Raw genomic sequence first — 16,774 nt, forward strand, 5'->3', positions numbered from 1 at the left:
TCATACAATTTGACCTTTTGACCCTTGTATTATGTTGGGACAAACTCACACGTATATGACGTACAGGCATCATGTTTTGCAGTATAAACTATAGTTATATATCTATTGAAAATAATATTCTTCTTTTTGACAACTTTGCTCAATGTTTTGCACAAAATGTGTTTGTAACCCTGTATATGTTCATATTCTTACAGATGAGCAGAGCTCCAACCCAGGTTCAGACAGCGAGCCCAGCTCCACCACATCAGGAAACCATAAACAACACAGGAGACACACAGGAGAGAAAACACACAACTGCTCCCAGTGTGGCAAGAGTTTCAAGCATGCAGGAGACCTGAAGAGGCATCAGAGAATACACACAGGAGAGAAACCATACCAGTGCACACAGTGTGGCAAGAGTTTCAATCGAGCAGGAGACCTAAAGAGACACCAGAGAATACACACAGGAGAGAAACCATACCAGTGCTCACAGTGTGGCAAGAGTTTCACTCTGGAACAAACCCTAAAGAGCCACCTGAGAATTCACACAGGAGAAAAACCATACCAGTGCACACAGTGTGGGAAGAGTTTCAATCAGGAACAAAACCTAAAGAGCCACCTGAGAATTCACACAGCAGAGAAGCCATACCAGTGCACACAGTGTGGGAAGAGTTTCAATCATGCAGGACACCTAAAGACACACCAGAGAATACACACAGCAGAGAAGCCATACCAGTGCACACAGTGTGGGAAGAGTTTCAATCATGCAGGACACCTAAAGACACACCAGAGAATACACACAGGAGAGAAACCATACCAGTGCACACAGTGTGGCAAGAGTTTCACTCTGGAACAAACCCTAAAGAGCCACCTGAGAATTCACACAGGAGAGAAACCATACCAGTGCACACAGTGTGGGAAGAGTTTCAATCATGCAGGACACCTAAAAGTACACCAAAGAATACACAAAGGATAAAAACCATACCAGTGCTCCGAGTGTGGGAAGAGTTTCAGTCGGGCAGATACCCTAAGGACGCATCAGAGAGGAAGAATCTGCAGGAGTGTGTGATGTTCACCACACCGGATAAGTGGTTGTTGAATATTACTCCATGGTTCTTGCCACCAGAGGTAGGCATCGAGCAGTCCACCCTGCCACAGGTCATCATGGGAATTTTTGAATTTTTGTTGTTTTTTGTTTGGTTATTGGGGGGGACTATTGGGTTTTTGAGGGGGGGGATGTGGCAGCCCTCTCACTATGTGCTGTCTGCTCATACCATATATATATTGGTTGCTGCAGGTCCTGGCTGGGCATAGGCTTGATTGGGTGATCTGAGGCACCTGGTGAGTTGCCTACTTAAGCTGGCTGCTCACTCTTATTCTCCCTCCTCCTTCCACCGGTTTGGTTGGTTTGAGCTTAGGCTCTCCTTACTTTAACTTTAACACACCTTACAACATTTACACTACACCTTCCACTCATCCATACACTGCATTCACTACTGATGATACTGATTGACATATCTATTGTTATTTTGAATACTTCCAGTTAGTTTATAAATAAATACTTTTGTTCATGATTTAAAGCATGTGTGGTCTCCCCTTATTTTGTGTCAGTGTTTCCTCCAGGATTTGCGATTTTTTCTTCTTCTCGCGTGCACGCGCATAAAACGCGCACTGGCGCTCAAAACAAAGACGTGGTTTCACCAAAAACTAGTATAGAGGGTGGCAACAATTTTAATTTCTTAAATAGCGGTCATTAAAGCCGAGCAGGTGATTTTATATAGAAGGTGATCAAATACCAACATATCCTACAGCTGCAGCGGAACATGCGGAACGCGCATTACACACACACACACACACACACAGAAAAATCAATACGAAGTAGGCCTACGTGAGAGTACACGCACAGAACCGGCTAACGTTACTCATTAACTGTTTACACAAGTAAAATCACAGTGTGACAGTCAGATGGAGCATTCGGTAAACAACAACAGCAAGGTAATGCTATCAGTTGAGTTAAAGAAAACCAACTCTTACCTCTGAGGACACCAACATGAGCCGTGTTTACCCGTACCTCCGCCGTTCTGTTCGTGGTGATTTTAGAAGCAATAGATTATTTTTGCCCCGCGCATATTGCTATGAATATTTCGATCTCCACACATGAGTCGGCGATGTTGTCATTTAGCCAGCTCTCAGAGAAGCACATCAGGCTGCACTCCCGATACACTGAATGATGCATCACGAGTGCCTCCAACTTGTCACATTTGTTGGGTAAGGAGTTAACATTTCCCATTACGATTAATGGTAGAAACGGCTTGTATCTCCACCGCCTCCTCGATTTAGCTTTTAGCTTCGCTCCAGCTTTGCACCCCCGGTATTTCTTCCGTAGTTCCTTCGGTAATGAGTGTTTGAAACCCTCATGTTTTGCAGTCTCTCTTAGTGCAAAGAGGGCACTTCTGGTATAAACAACTCTGGCTGAGGTTGTAACATTAGACATTATACAACAAAAAACCGACAAACATTAAAAACAGAGCAGCGAGACCTGCTGCCGCTCAGAATGGCGCAACGTGCCGACGTCAGCTACCACCGCATTTAATTGACCATGAACATCAGAGACATACATTACAAATGTTCATTTAAAATACTCTATACTGAGCACTGGTATAAGAACATGAACCAGAGAACAGCAGTAAATGCAATAACCCACAGTCGTCGCTGATGATGTTCCGTTTTCGATTAGGATACGGGATTAAAGGCACCGGCGACGGGCTAAGAGAGAGAGAGGAGAGGGATTTCCTGAAATCCAAATGTCCCGCTAAATTCGGACCAATCACAAAACTGTTTTGAAAGCGCGTCGCCTCGCGCCGCGCGCCTGTTGAGAGTCTCGATTGCAGTGCGAACACAAACGACAAGGTTAATTGCAACATTGTAACATATTGTAAATAACTACCGCTAAATCGTAACGAAATGTTGGTCTGGAAGCGGCCTAAATCTAGCTTCAATCTGCTTTTTTTCTGTTCTCTTTTGTAGGTGAAAGAGACTATGTGATCCTAAATAAACTATATGAAAAAGCTATCCTGGACAAGGCTAACAAGATAATCGCAGACCCCCAACATCCGCTCTCCACAGAATACGAAGTTCTCCCCCTAGGTAGAAGGCTTCGCATGCCAAGATGTAACTAAGCTCTTAAAACTATCATTTGTCCCATTCTCCATTAAACTAATACATTCTCTCAAGCAGAAACGATGATTAGGACATGATCACCAGCACCTGCACTTTATCTTAGACACCACTTGAAGGGCCATGTGCAATATTCGAAAACACCACTTGAAGGGTTATGTGCAATATATATTTATACCAAATGATGCCATGTCCAGGTGGAAACTGCTGCCAATGTCACTCAATGTTTGTTGCTGTCCTGTTGTTTACTTTGTCTACTGTATGTTGTATGTATCGTCATTGTTGCACTTGAAGCATGAAAGTACCATGCCCAAGACAAATTTCCCCTCGGGGACAATAAAGTACAATCAATCAATCAATCATCTCTCCTGTTGACGAAAGCAATAATCTTGTTAGTATAAACATACACACAAGCACAGATATGTACAGTCAAAATACAATACTCCAGAATTGTTACAGCACTACTGGTTAGATGCTGAACTGCATTTCATTGGCTGGTACTTGTACTCTGCAATGACAATAATGTTGAATCTAATCTAATCTAATCTAATATCTATCCCTTCCCGTCCCCTGACTATAACCATACAATACACAGTACCGTGAAGGCTATACACTGGGACTGATCTATACCTATGCCTCTATGCCTGAGCTTTAAAGAGCAAATAATAAAGTTTGGATGAGTAGGAAAATATTAATAATAATAATATAATAATAATTAATAATAAGTCATCAATCAAATACCAAAACGACTCAAAGTTAGAGGCTCTACACACAACATACAGTATGACATAGTACAGTATGCGTAATGTAACACTTACAGACTATTTATAGACATCAACCACACATCAACCACATATCAGGGGTCTTATTCAACTTATTCATTCTTGATTCAATAAGCTATGTAGCTATTCAAGTTGTTTTTAGTGACTTTAGTGACACATTCTTAGTGATCGAAAAGCGAGTTTACCTTGCACTCGCTCGTATCGGTCTCATACACAGCGAACGTTGAGTGTGTTGCTAAGAATGGATTAAACAACACAGCATTAATTCAGCAGGATATGTATTACATATATAATATTCAATATAATTGATGGATACATTTTTCTGCGAACGTGAGTGTTCAACATAGAACTAGCCGTGTCTGTCACGCTTTCTTTGTTGTCTGATAGGTGTGTTCTTTAAATATTTGTCTTCACTAACTGTAGCCAGGTGAGGCCCCATAGCTCAGTGGTTAGAGCACTGGTCTTGTAAACCAGGGGTCGCGAGTTCAATTCTCGCTGGGGCCTTCCCAAGGACACATTTTTGACCCCACAATGTTGACTTTATTTTGGACTCAGAGTTTGTGACCATGACACTGAGCATCAGTGTGTGTGTATATGTTACGGTACATGTGGGAAAACTAGGGTTAGGGTTAGGTGCTACGTCGACTTGGTACATGCTGGCATGTCTAATCCTAACCCTAACCCTGCCCCTAACCCTAACCGTAGCACCTAACCCTAGTTTTCCCACATGTACCGTATTCCCACATGTACCGTAACATATATATACAGTATACACACACACACACGCACACACACCTCTTATGGTTGGTCTCGGTGGCTGTGTCCTGCTGCAGTGTGAGCAGCAGGGACAGCAGGCTGAGGCAGCAGTGGGAGAGGAACCTCAGCAGAGCTTCGCTGGGGAGGAAGGAGAGGTCCAACAGCCTGGATACCGCTCTCAACAACCCTGCTGCCATGCTGTCAGGCACCACCAACAGCCTCGTCTGAGAGAGAGAGAGAGAGACCCACACACAATCATATAAAAACACAACACACAGACTTGCACTCATTCATGGTGGCCTATTATTTCAATACATCCTAATGCTTGGCCTTTAGCTCCGAGGACTAACGGGTCAGGTCAGGTCAGGTCAGGTATACAACATCTGGTCAGTCACACAGGAGCCAATCAAACAGCAGACCAAGGACGGGTTAAAAGGGACGGAAGGAAACACTCACCAGGTTGGTGCAGATGCCGTTCTGCAGCACGTCGAAGCACTGCGCGCGTGAGCCCAGAGTCTCCAGACAGTGACACACTTCCTGAAGGACAGACAGACAGACAGACAGTTATAGCACTTTGTATTGCTTTCACTATTGATCTGAGGATAGTAGTAAGTATCAGTATGGCCTCATCCCCATCCCCCTCCCTCCCTCCCTCCCTCCCTCCCTTCTCACCCTCTGCCCTTCTCCTGAAAGGGTTGGGGCTGTCCTGTGGAAGGCTGGGTAATTAGAGCTGACATGTGGGAATTGGACGATATTTTAAATAATGATGTTTTATGAGGAAAAACAATAAGGAAGTGTGTGAGGAGCATGTGTGTGTGTAAGGAGGGTGAAATCCAATAGCTGTAATGATATTACAGAGAGATAGAATTAGGGAACAAATGAAGGAGTCACACACACATCAGTCTCTCTGCCTTAATCAACATCAACCAGGACCATTCATCAGACAAACCACATTACTTCTCACACTAACACAGCATCACTGCACATTTAAACGTGCACACGCACGCACACGCACGCACACGCACACGCACAGTATTGCTTCAGTGTTGTTCCTTAATATTAACCTTCTTACCAGTTAGGCCTATGAAACAGATGCTATGGCTAAAGACAGGTATCTGACATAATAAAAATAAAAATAAAAGATTCTAAATCAAGCAATAATGATATTACTTAATTACTTATTAAGCTTTTAATCATGTATGAGTGTCATATTATCATAGTCAATTTGTAGTAAATGATTGATCTGCAAATATCTCATCATTCATCACCGTGCCTTCTTCAAAAAAGAACATTTTCTGTTTATAGTGTGGGGGGGGGGGGGGTAAGATAAAGAAGAAACGTCAGGACAGACACTTATTTTGTTTGGTGTTTTTCATGTGTACTGTTTTGAAATAAATAATTGATTACAAAAAAAAGAGAGTACTGCCTACTACCTGCCCTACCACACACCACGATGGAGACGGCGGTCCAGATGAGACAGGAGGCCGTCACAAAAACTTCCGGTTGTGAAAAACGATCCTCAACTTTTCCTCATTAATTTCAAATCAAAATGACTAAATTCTCATTAGCTTCTATCAAAATTAGGTGTGTAAGTGTATGTGCATACCCCCGTGTGTGTGTGTGTGTGTGTGTAACAGCCCCCAGACCTGTGCACCTGTTGGCATTCTCTCCGCCATTAAAAACAATCCCATCTCATTAGTGGAATCAGAGCAGACACGGCCTGTCCCTAATACCGTCCCTCTGCCCCTCCCTCACCCCTCGCCTGTGATTGACTCAGACAGGGAGATGAGAAAGGCAGGATCTGAAGCCTTAATTGAGGAGCTGAATTAGTCATTATAGTCATCTCTCTCTCTCTCTCTCTCTCTCTCTCTCTCTCTCTCTCTCTCTCTCTCTCTCTCTCTCTCTCTCTCTCTCTCTCTCTCTCTCTCTCTCTCTCTCTCTCTCTCTCTCTCTCTCTCTCTCTCTCTCTCTCTATCTCTCTCTCTCTCTCTCTCTCTCTCTCTCTCTCTCTCTCTCTCTCTCTCTCTCTCTCGCTCTCTCGCTCTCTCTCTCTCGCTCTCTCGCTCTCTCGCTCTCTCGCTCTCTCTCTCTCGCTCTCTCTCTTCCCCCCCCCCCGAGGTGCAGTTCTGTTAACTGTAATTTTTGTGCAGAAATGTCACACTCCCATCATGCCACAGGCTCTCATTAGCATTTCTGCGTTTCCGTGGTGCCCCGATAACCACACATCTTCAGCCTGCGCAACACGATAAAGATTCCCCTCTCGGCCGGAGCAGCACGATAAAGCTTCCCCCCTGTAAGCCCCTACGCGTGTGTGAGAGACACCATGGGGAACTAAAAAGACCAGAACTGTGTCCAGAATACTAACACCCTCGACTGCAGGAACACTAGACGCTCACCAACAGAACGGCTCCCCAGTCCCTCTCCATTCATCCATCCCCATAATCTCCTCCTTTTCTCTCCAATCCTCTGTGCAATGACCCTGGTAGGTTAAGAGGGCTTGGTGGGTTAGTGGCATTTGGACTGAGGGGGGTGGGTGGGGGGGGTGATGTGAAGCTGAAGGTGTTGACCCACCTCCACAACGTCCCAGTGATGTGTGAACTGCTCCAGAGGGGTGGGGTAGAGGCTGAGGGGGGAGAGAGGGGAGGGGGGGAGGACACTGTCATCGCCGGCTTCCTGCAGAGTAGCCAACTCATCTGACGAGAACCCTGAGGGAGTGAGGGAGGGAGAGAGAGAGAGAGAGAGAGAGAGAGAGAGAGAGAGAGAAGGGGTCGGGGGTAAGTGAAGAGATTGCATAGTGCAACTAGCATGTAGTTTATAGTGCTGTGTTGAACACATGTAACTGACAGACTTAATGACGTAGACAAACACCATCTGAACATTTGGGAGCGGACTGTGAAACAGGAAGTGTGGGTGGGGGCAGATCCTGACCTGTGAGCGTGGAGAACAGGAAGCTGATGTAGTCGACGTCACGAAGAGCTACCTCTTGGTTCCCTACTGACCAGCCGCTCAGAGATGACCTACGACACACACACGTGCACATGCACACACACAGAATTCGATTTAAAAACAGATTCCAGACAGGGTCTTGTTACACACCGGTTTGTCCCCGGCTGTCATGTCTGGTGTTGGTGAGTGTGTGTGTATGTGTCTGTTTGACGTGGGTCAGTTATGTGATGTTGTATTTTTCGGATAACTAGGTCATAGACTGAATGTCTAAGAGTTATGTTGTGGTTGTTGGTTGTGCGTGTGCAGGGCCAGAGAGAGAGCGTACTGATACTGTAATAAACACTTTTTTTGTTAATCCTGCGGGTGTTGATGTCCTATAACAGTGTGTTTGTGTGTGTGTCAGATATTCCCAAAGCTCCATGACGACTCATCCACATTCCTCATCCCCAAAGAGCCCTTTGTGTGCCCCAGATACCCCACCCCCACTCCACTCCACCCCGCCAGGTTTGTATAAAACCGATGCAGTGACAGAGGCAATGCATGGAGACGATGCATGGAGAGGCAATGCATGGAGTCATGCACGTTGATGACATCACTGTGATGCACAATGCCGGAAGCATGTGAGAGAACACTGCAAACAATTGTGAGCAAAAAACATTGCTTGAACGCACACACGCATACACCACTTGAACAGAGCAACACTGCCATCTACAGGGGCCACCGATCTCTACCGTCAATGAGTCTCCAGAGAGAGAGAGAGAGAGAGAGAGTATGTGTGTGTGTGTGTGTGTATGTGTGTGAGAGAGAGAGAGAGACATCATTCTTTTTTTTTATCTTCTTGCTTTGGCAATGTAAACGTATGTTTCCCATGCCAATAAAGTCCTTTAAATTGAATTGAGAGAGAGAGAGTCCGCCACTGACCCTCGCTGTGTCTTGTTTAATTGTTTGATTCCATTAGGAGGGCCAAGCAGCCGTCTGCTGTCTCCTCTCTAACCAGGAACGACTGACGGCTCGCCTCAACACAAACCCACTCAACACACACGCCGACCACAGGAACACACACGCACACACACAGTAGACGCACACACACACAATTTGGCGGCTAAACTCTGCCATCCTACCCATTGTTGTTTGCCTCTAACTTTGGTAGAACCGAGATAGGCATTATTAGCCATGACAGAACCAATGAAAGACAGCACCAACTAGGCATAAACGGTCCCACTAGACATTATTTATTCATTTTTTATTCATCTTTAATTATCCTGGGGAGTATAATGGGGACCCTTTTATAAGAGATAAAAATCACTTTTTCAAGAGAGACCTGTGCATGGTCATTTGAGGTGTATGAAACTGGGCAGAAGTCAATTCAGCTGGCCTTGCCTGCCAGGTAGGCATGGTTTTCACCTTTAGTCTATTGTGCACAGCGAGTTGTCGTCATAGTTACCTGAGGTGTATGATACGGATGAGGGAGGCGGCTAGGCCGGCAGAAACACGTCCAGCAGTGCAGCAGCGACTCAGATTGGCCAAGAGGTACTGTGACATCACAGGCAGGAAGTAGAGCAACTGCACCAATCGCTGTTGAGACTCAGCTGGCAACAGCACCACACTGCCTTCCTGTGGGTCTACAACACACACACACACACACACACACACACACACACCATATAAATACAACTAGCACCACATTGCTCTCCTAGGGGTATAAGCATGATTTACAACTGTACAAAGTGAAAGTGAGAGACAGGGAATGAGCTATGTGCAAGATAGTAAATGAGAGATGAGCGGGAGTGATGAGGTGATGAGGTGTGTGTGTGTCAGGGTTTCCGTTAGAAAAAATTGCCGCCGGACATCGTGTCCGGGAAGATTTCGATTTACCGGACAAACGTGATATATTCCGGTCATCATATTAAAATCTAATATTTTTTTTTTTTTTCAAAATCATATATTTTTTGGGTTCAAATCTAATATAGCTGTTTGTCGCGGTGATTACTGTTGTGTAGCGGCCTATATATGCCATTTAATGTCTATTTCTCATCCGATACGATTAGATGCGAGCTATAATAATATAACATGATTCGCATGCGCGCTATGCCATTATGTCCAGCGCTGAACGGGCGCCTCACTGGGAACTGAACAGACAGCATCGATCAATGAACGGACTCCACATTACGTTAACTGAAGTTTGTTAAATTGTTTGGGATTAATGTGAGTTTTCTATTTTCTCTTTCCAGTTTTACCCTTTTTTTTATCAATAAAACAACGTCATTTCTATAACCAGGGGGGTGTTCCATCGACGTCGCTGGAGGAGGGTCTGGGCTTATTTCGTTAAGTCTCGCGAGACTCTTAAAAAGATCCAGGCATACCTTGATAGATCTCGCGAGACTTGTCGGGGTGAGCCTGGATTTTCATTTGGCGACGTTGATGGAATACCCCCCAGGTCTCGCTGGTTGGGAAGGCATTTCGTTTAGCTGCCTGTCAAATCATACTTAGGGGATAGCCCTGTAAGCTCATACGGGTCTGTATGTCGTCCTGAAGACCGGCTGTTAGATCATATCGCTGAAGTTTGTCTCCATCTTAGTGTAAATGTTGTCCGTTTCGTTTGTTATCCTTGTTATTGTGCGATAAAGTTAAGGCGCTCCGCTTCGGGCCACCATTTTCGGCTGGGCGCCGGGCACGCACACACTCGTGCACGCGCGGCACTGCCCGGGAGGGAGGGACCCGCCCCCTTTGGTTAGCCTATAGGCTGGCTGGAGGGGGCGGGTCCTTCTCTCTCAGGCGGTGTTGTGTGTGTGTGGGTGTGTGTGTGTTTGGTGCTCAGCTGAAGATGGTGGCCCGAAGCCAATTTGAATACAAAATGTGAACTTTAGCGAATTGTGTTCAAATTGTGCTTAGAGGGAATTATTTTCACTGGACATTTTGTCCGACGGGTTTTCAATTTGTCGGACTTCAACAAATTTTACCGGACAAAGACCGGTAATTACCGGTTAACGGAAACCCTGGTGTGTGTGTGTGTGTGTGTGATGTTAGTCTCTGACGCACATTGCTGATGTCACAGACCTCTCAGACAAAAGGAGTCTTGTGGTGAATTGCTTGCTCTGCGCCAATTTTATCCCCCAAAAAAACACAGGTCCTCCCTCAAATAAACCCCTTTCCAGTCCCTTACCCTCCCCGCTCACCCCCCTCACCCCCCTCAACCCAGATCCCTGTCTACAGCTCTGGGAGCTATTATCAACACCACTTTACCCCTCCTCAACCCTCTCCAAACTAAACCCTGTCTGAAGCTTTTATATCAAAACGTAGGCCATTAGTCTCAACCCCTGGCACACACACACACCTCTACTGCCCCCCAGAGGAAAAACACAAGAGCAGCAGTACAGGCAGCACAGGGCGGGGAGATGAACAAAGTGTGTGTGTGGTAGGGGTGTCACGGTAGGAGATTTTGACAGCATCACAATGTTCATGCTCAAGTGCTCGGTAACCGCAGTTGTATTTATGTTGTATTACACTAGTTTAGCAAAAGCCTACCGTAACTTTCACATGAGTTCAACCTCATATGTGTGTGATGGTCGCTCGCTGGGACACTTGAGCTTGTTCCAGCGAGTAGAGTATAGCTGATATTGCTCGCGTTGTGATTGGCAGTTATCAATCGATTTTTTAAAAAGAAAATTAAAAAGTAGTTGATAGTGGTCTGGGGTGGTCCAGTGGTCTAGCACCGTGGTCTACAGTGCACACATATGCCCATGTCGGCATGGGTTCGATTCCGGCCCATGCCCTGCTGACATGTCCTCTCTCCCTTCTTCTCCTTACTTTCCTGTCTGTCTTCACTGTATCTGTCCAATAAAAAATGAAAAATATGAGTGGGACTGCCCCACTCAGAGAAAATAACAAAAAGTAGGTGATAATGAGATGGTTAGCTGGCTGCTTGGCTCCTCGCTTGTGGGACATAATGGCACTAGTGTTAGCAGCAGGACATTGAGCAGTAACACTAGTGTTAGCAGCAGGACATTGAGCAGTAACACCGTAACCTTACCCTAACCCTCCCGGTATGATAACCTTAACTCATTGACTGCCAAAGACGCCAATTGGCGTCTTATAGAATAGTAACGTTGACTGCCAAAGACGCCAATTGGCGTCTTATAGAATTTTTTTTTTTTTTCGCGGGGATCGCGTTATTGACATGTTCTACACCTAGCGAGTGAATTTCAGACTTGGGTGTAATGTATTTCGGTCCCAGATGGGGGCAGTAGTTTGATAAAAGCCTGGAGAAGGAAGTGGCTTGCTGTGGGTTGTAGTAATAGCGAAACGGATCAGGGTATGTGCCAAACACGGCGCGGAGCATTGCGGCGCGGAGCATCGCGGAGCAGCGCGGCCATTGCGCGACTCTTCAAACAGTTCAGAGTCGGATGATACAGAAAAAGTGCAGGAAAAAAAAAAAAAAAAAAAACGTTCTGCAGAAAAAGCTCGTTTTCTCTGTCTATTGGTCAAAATCTGGTGTTTTTGCTGAAACCACCCTATGTTCTACGGCCGATTTCTAAACACTCAAAGAGGCTAGAAACAAACTTTCTTTTTCTGATGAAAGAAGAGAGTCTAAAGTTTTGGTAGATATGTTCAATGTTTATGTAGTCCGAAAAGTCAATATTTGGTGGGTCTTCAAAGTTCAGCGAAAATGCCCCAAAAGTCTGGCAGTGTGGAGCTCTCCGCTCTGAACATGGCTGGCAGTCAAAGAGTTAAGTTTGACACTCTGTTTTACCATAGAACCATTGCACAGTAACATCTCTTGTGTGTGTGTGTGCGTGCATGCATGCATGCATGCATGCGTACCGTAGAGCTTGCAGGCGTATGTCTGCAGGCTGTCTAACAGGTCCTTGTTCCCCCGGGAGGCAGCAGCCTGTATGGAGAGGAGGAGTCTCGATGAGAGGGTGGGATTACGGTGGCCCAGCTGGGCCAACTGCACAGGGAGAGCCGCCAACCACAGAGCCAACACCCTATTCCTGAGGAGAGAGAGATTTGGGGGGGGGGGGGGGGGGAGGGGGCATAGGATGGTACAGTTATTATAATAGAGTCTTAATCTGGAATGCTGTGCATACTTGTTTTTTTAAGTCACCTCATACATGATCACAGTAGTTCCCACACAGCGAGGCTCAAACAAAGTCTACCAGATGTTTTCAAACATCGAATGTAGTCCGTATTTAGTACACTAGTCTAGGTAAAAACCAGTCAAATGTGTTACCTGGCGATGTGTGGGTGGCTGTGCTCTTGTAGATAGAGCCTGCTGTAGAAGGACAGTAGCAGTGTTCTGGTCTGGAGCGGGTGCCTCTGCTGGTACTGAACATACACCGCCGCCAACAAGTCCTCGTTCACCACTACACACACACACACACACACACACACACACACACACACGGACAGACACACGCAGTTACATAACAGTAACAGCACAGTTTCATAAACCACAAAATTCTATATATGAAGTCATCCCACTCTCCTCACAAACACACACACACACACACACACACACACACACACACACACACACACACACCCACACACCCACCCCTGCTCCTCTGTGTGAGCACCATCCTCCACACGGTATCCAGTAGGGTGTGTAGGTGTCTGTAGCTGAGCTTCACTCCGCTCGACAGAGTCTCTCTGACAAATGTCCGAAGAGGCATCAGCCAATCAGCATCGGGCTCCTGGCCAGGCCCCTCCATCTGGCTGAGTGACACCATGACCTGGCACAGCAGCACATTCAGAGCTAACGGCTCCACGGTCTGCCCTGCGACCACTGCTGCCTGCTTACTCCTGACAACACACACATACACACAGAGAGATACTCACACAAACATCCACTGCCACACTAACAGACAGCACCGACATCAGAGTACGCACACATCTTCCTCACACACACACACACACACACACACACACACACACACACACACACACACACACACACACACAGCCTTACCTCTTTTCTCCCTTCCTCCTTTGTTTGGGTGTGTCTATAGTCCCGTAGGGGAAGTTCTTCATGAAGTGCTGCTTAAAATCGTACTCAGTACGGAACCATGCATCCTACAGAGCAGAGAATAACTGTTACTGTGTGTGTGTGTGTGTGTGTGTGTGTGTGTGTGTATCTGTATGCATCTGTGTATTTAATTTTTTCTACTTTCTTTGTGTCCCCACCAGTGTATCTTGTTGGCATTTCTGAAATCTAAGTATGCTCAGCTGCTGGCTGTATGTATGCATGTGTGGATGTTTGTATGTGTTCCGTGTATGCGTTTGTGCTTTCACCAGTGTGTCCTGGTGTTCCTTCTGTGGCGCCAGCCTCCTTAACATCTGCAGGATGGAGAGGACCTGGTACATGAGCGCCATGGCATCTGAGGTGAGTAGGTGGGCACTGTCTGTCTGGTCCTGGTCACTGGCAGTGGCCTCTACCCATACCTCCAGCAGCAGGGGCACCAGCGTGGAGGCAAAGCCCTGAACAGCCTCAGCTGAACTCAGCCCCTCACTCACAGCTGCTCCAGGCTCAACTTGTGGCCTAACCACAGAGAGAGAGAGAGAGAGAGACAGAGAGAGAGAGAGAGAGAGAGAGAGAGAGAGAGAGAGAGAGAGAGAGAGAGAGGCAGCTGATGAGCAGGAGAGAGTGTGACAGCTAAACTGTAGGTAAGACTTTATCTCTAGAATTACCTTTGAGATCTTTTCTGATCCAGTTGTATTTTAATGCAATGAGTCTGCGATGCATATTCCTTGATTGGTATCAGAGTTTGAGACGTACGTACCTGAGTTTGTAGGTGGAATGTGGAGTGGGTTTGGCTCCAGAGTGTTCGAACACATGGAGTCCACCCTTGCCATAAGTAAGTTCCTCCCAGTTGACATCAACAGGTGTGATTAGGGATGCTCCGATCTGGATTTTTGGGGCCGATACCGATCACCGATATTTTTCTTCAAGATCAACCGATACCGATTTTTTTTAAAATACATAACTGTAGGCCTACTGACTGGATAGCCTACATATTATTTGCTTTTTAGACAAAAGTTTTGATCCATTAGGCACCAAGCAAACGCAGACCCATTTTTATGGCATAGTAAAAGTCTGGCCTATCACCCAGTTAGGGCCTGAAGCCCAAGTCAGTGATATGGCTGTATAAAATACATCATAAACGTGGCCTTCATGGTTTACATACTGTTACATCCTCCTATGTTTTCTGTTCAGTTATCTGTCTTCCCCAGGAAAAAAAAAAAAAAAAAATTTTTTTAAAAAAAATCGGTTTTTGCGATCGGCCATTTTTGCCGATCACCGATCGAGTCATTTGGAGTGAAATCGGCCGATTTAAATCGGTGGCCGATAAATCGGAGCATCCCTAGGTGTGATGGTCCCTCCCTCTCCACTGGCCGTGAACCAACCATCACCTGGGACACACGAACCCCCCTCCTCTACTGGTTTCTCATCTACTACCGCCTGGAGGAAACGGCTCAGCCTGAAACACACACAGATTACGTTAGGATATGGGGTGTAACAATTAACAGAGACGCAAATCTAATATAAATCCATGAGACCATTTTCACTCATTGTGTTTCATCACTTTCGTCAGTTTCTTCTTTTTTTTTTCTGAGTGGGGCAGTCCCACTTATATTTTTCTTTTTATTGTGACAGAGACAGTAGAGATTTGACAGGAAGGATGGGTGAGAGAGAGACAAGGGATGACATGCAGGATATGTCCGCAGCCGGAATCGAACCGGGAACCCTTCGGTTACGTGGTCAACGCTTAGTCCGCTACGCCACCTAAGCGCCCCACTTTTGTTAGTTTCAAGTGTATGTCCGTGCGTGCGTGAGTGAGTACCTGAGCAGTACAGTGAGCCTCCACTGCTGACCAGTCATGTTCTTGTTTGGATTAACTGACAGCGCCCATCTCCTCCCCTTCGCCTCCTGACCGATCTTGGCCCCTCCCCCTGTGCGTCTGTGTGAAATCAGCTCCAGGAAGTTGGTGAGCAGCAGGGCAGGGTGGGCTGCTAGCAGGGCAGGGTAGTGTTCCAACAACACATCTAGGACCTTCATGGCATCCTCCTGGATAGCTGCCTCAATGTGTGTCATGGCGCAGGACAGGTGGGCACTGAGGAGGGGGAAGAACGGAGCCGCTCGGTCTGCTGGCACACACTGGGCGATAAACCTGGGGGCAACAGGCGGAGGTTAGACAGGCAGACCAATAGCTCAAGGGTTGCTGGTTCTAAATCCCAGCCTGAAAAGGAAAAGGTGGAAAGTGTGTGTGTGTGTGTGTGTGTGTGTGTGTGTGTGTGTGTGTGTGTGTGTGTGTGTGTGTGTGTAATCTCAGGGGGGTTGAGCATAGAGCAGATTGTCACAGACGGATAATAAAGTTACTGATCCAAATATTCTACCGTATTCCGTTCTAACCTGAGCAGGCGTGTGGCGGCCACCCGTACGTTGACGTCCTTGTCTGTGAAGACAGCTGCCACCTCAGAGAGTAGGCGGGAGAGGTGCTGCTCTAACACTGAGGGGTGAAGGCTCAGCAGCTCTCTCAGACCCACCAGAGCAGTCTGTTTCACACTACCACTGTAGTGGTGCAGCTGGGACAACAGGTCCTAATGGAGAAGAACGAGAGAATGAGGTATACAGAATGAGAGAATGAGGCATACAGAATGAGCAACAGAGGTAAATAACAGATGATGGGAAGCTGGTGTTGTGTGTGTGTGTGTGTTACCTTGATGCTAAGCTGTCTGTGGGTAGTTTGTCCACTGTCATCCCTCTTTAGCTGTTCAGACAGATTTATTCCCTTGGTGCGGAAGTTGACATTGGTGGCGTTGTCAGCTTTGGGTTTCGTCTTTCCCACTTTCAGCTTCACTTTCTGGAAGTCGTCCTGTCTCTTCTTCTTCGTTTTCGTCATCTCTGTTAAGCAATGGCTGTTTATGGAAAGAAGAAGAACGCACTGAATCCAATGATGGCACTGAATCCAATGATGACACTGAATCCAATGATGACACTGAATCCAATGATGGCACTGAATCCAATGATGGCACTGTATCAAGTTTGCTCTGAAGCCTTATCTGTTTTTCCAGCCTAGCACCAACTAACCTAATCCAGCGAAATAAATGACTGTTGAATAGTTAATTTACTGAAT

At 46.3% G+C, this 16,774-nt stretch overlaps 1 pseudogene across 1 annotated transcript; it reads right to left on the minus strand.

Annotated features, from left to right (window-relative positions):
• Window positions 1-909: 909 nt before the first annotated feature.
• On the minus strand, window positions 910-16,540 carry LOC308163994 (testis-expressed protein 10 homolog; annotated as a pseudogene). The gene is made up of 16 exons: window positions 16,358-16,540; window positions 16,051-16,238; window positions 15,482-15,808; window positions 15,030-15,118; window positions 14,420-14,544; window positions 13,932-14,178; window positions 13,609-13,712; window positions 13,195-13,442; window positions 12,871-13,003; window positions 12,462-12,631; window positions 9,085-9,262; window positions 7,623-7,711; window positions 7,266-7,399; window positions 5,151-5,231; window positions 4,734-4,918; window positions 910-922 (listed from the first exon to the last, which is right to left on the minus strand). The product of its transcript is annotated as a testis-expressed protein 10 homolog (transcript).
• Between the last annotated feature and the right edge of the window lie 234 nt (window positions 16,541-16,774).

The sequence above is a fragment of the Nansenia antarctica genome (assembly GCF_963989245.1).
Source record: "Nansenia antarctica genome assembly, chromosome: 8".
Lineage (NCBI taxonomy): Eukaryota > Metazoa > Chordata > Actinopteri > Argentiniformes > Microstomatidae > Nansenia > Nansenia antarctica.